Source organism: Cyprinodon tularosa, unplaced genomic scaffold (genome assembly GCF_016077235.1).
Source record: "Cyprinodon tularosa strain WSP-4 unplaced genomic scaffold, ASM1607723v1 ctg102, whole genome shotgun sequence".
Taxonomy (NCBI): Eukaryota; Metazoa; Chordata; class Actinopteri; order Cyprinodontiformes; family Cyprinodontidae; genus Cyprinodon; species Cyprinodon tularosa.
The window spans coordinates 939,369-939,683 of record NW_024037805.1 but is presented as its reverse complement, the minus strand read 5'-3'; positions in this window follow the sequence as shown (position 1 = coordinate 939,683).

The following is a 315-nucleotide window of genomic DNA, read 5'->3' as shown; positions in this document are numbered from 1 at the left end:
TGAACTGATTGTTTCTTTTTTTTTTTTTGTCTGCAACGATGAAAAAAAATCCCTTTTTTTTCCTCAAGAAATTTTCTTAAAACAAAGAGCTTTGGTGAAACGGAGTCACTTTAAAAACAATTTTTTTTCTAATATTGAGTTATGGCAGCAGGCTTAAATATGCAATTGCATATTTAAAAAAATATTACAAAAAACAATCTGTTAAAAATTTGCCAATTTTTCAGTTTATAGGTCCCATAATGTGCCATGTTTAAAAAAAAAGACACTAACAATGAGGCTCTCAGAGCATTTTCCTGCTGTGCAGAAAAATTCCTC